Raw genomic sequence first — 2,156 nt, 5'->3', positions numbered from 1 at the left:
AAGGAAAGAACTGTCTCCTGTAAGTGGTACTTTCACCTCGAGATCCCTCTCTCCCCCTCTCTCTACACGCACACACACACACACACCCACACCCACCCACCCACACACACCCCGCACTTTGGTGAATTTACGAAGCAGTCATGTGGAAAGAGAAAAGATTGGATTAATGTAAAAAAAGGTGTCCTCAAATAAATACAAATCCCTTCTGAGTTTGAACCAGCGAACTTTTATTTGACTTCACTCTAGCCTGGCTGGGCTGGCCTGGATCTCGGAGAGATCTGCTTTCTCTGCCTCCCGAGTGCTGCGTTTAAAGGCCTGTGCCAGCATACCCAGCTCATGAACTGAAACTTCGAAAAAATAGAAGTACCTCTATATTTTATGGAATGTTTAGTTGATTCAGTAGCATAAAGTTGCGCTTTAAAAAAAAAAGTACTTTTGTGCTTTAGAAAATACTTTGAAAAAGGTTAATCTGGAATTCTTGTGGTTTCTTATGATTTATGTACAGTCTACTTATGTACTCAGACTTTCAGAGTTTTTTTGGCATACAACTTTTTTTTTTTTTTTGGGTCTTTTTGAGACAGGGTCTCCCTGTAGCCCAAGCTGTCCTGAAACTCACTATGTAGACCAGGCTGGCCTTGAACTCACAGAGATCTGCCTGCCTCTGCCTCCCAAGTGCTGGGACTACAGGTGTGCACCACCATGCCTGGCTCAAGCATACAACTTTTTAGTACACTATACACTATATGTGTGAGTGTAGTGAGGCTAGAATATTCTTTTAAATATTTCATGTGCATGAAAATATTTCATGTGTATTGCCTGCATGTGTATAAGTGCACCCCTGTCGTGCAATGCTGGCGGAGGACAGAAGAGGCTGTGGGATCCCCTGGAACTGTAGTTATGGACAGTTGTTAGCTGCCATGTGGGTGCTGGGATTTGAATCCAGGTCTTCTGCATGAACACTCAGTATTCTTAACCTCTGAGCCATCTCTCTAGCCCTGGTTTTTAAGTTCTTATTTTATGTGTATGTGTATGTACCTGAGTGTATGTATGTGCATCATTTACATGCAGGTATCCACAGAGGCCAGAAGAGAATGTCAAATCCCCTGGAACAGAGTACAGATGGTTGTGAGCTGCTGTATGGGTGCTGGGAACTGAACTTGGGTCCTCTGCAAGAGCTGAGTAGCAAGCACTCTTACCCCTGAGCCGTCTGTGCAAACCCCATACTCTTTCTTTTTGAATAAAATGTTTATGATTGCGTGTGCTGACGCTTCTTTAAACTGTTTTTATTGGATTAACGAATTAATAGTTTCAGCTTTGTTTACAGAATATTTTATGTACTTTAAGTGCTGTCTTTTTTGGGGGTGGGAATTTGTGAAGCTCAGGCAGGCCTTGCTGGGTAGCTCATGCAGGCCTTAAACTCATGATCATTCTGCCTCTGCCTCCCAAGTGCTAGGATTGTAGGTGTGTGCCACCATACAGACTTAATGCCTTCAGTCTTAAGACTGGTTGTGAAGTATATATTTAAAGTTTGCATGATGAATGTATGTGTAAAAATGTGTGTGTGGTGTGATATTATGAAACATCAATGAATTTAGATTGTAAATTTAAATTTAGTATCTTAAAGATAAGACACTTTTGGGCTGGAGAGATGACTTGGACTTTGGAAGCACTGACTGCTCTTCCAGAGGACCCAGATTCGAATCCCAGCACCTACACGACAGCTAACAATTCCAGAGGACCTGACGTTCTCTTCTGGCCTTTGCAGATATTGCATGACACAGATGCACTTACATACATGCAGGCGCTCATACATATAAAGAAAAAGAAACCTTTGTATTTATATATAGTTCTGGGGACACTGATTAAATTTAAAAAAAATTTATTTTTGGTCTCTTGGAACAGGGTCTCCTTGTAGCCCCAGTTTGTCTGGAACTCTATGTAGACCAGGGTGGCCTTGCTCTCACTGAGATCTGCCTGCCTCTGCCTCCTGAGTGCTGGGGTTAAAGGTATGTACCACCACATCTGGTTTTAAGCATTTAAAAAAATTTTTATTTTATATGTATGAGTTTTCCCTGCATGTACATAAGTGCAGTATATATGTGCAATGTGAACAGAGGCCAGAAGAGGACTTTGGTTATCTCAGGACTGGAATAATG

The sequence above is a fragment of the Nannospalax galili genome, unplaced genomic scaffold (assembly GCF_000622305.1).
Source record: "Nannospalax galili isolate Female #2095 unplaced genomic scaffold, S.galili_v1.0 scaffold1619, whole genome shotgun sequence".
NCBI classification, from domain to species: domain Eukaryota; kingdom Metazoa; phylum Chordata; class Mammalia; order Rodentia; family Spalacidae; genus Nannospalax; species Nannospalax galili.
This window is presented reverse-complemented; position numbering follows the sequence as displayed.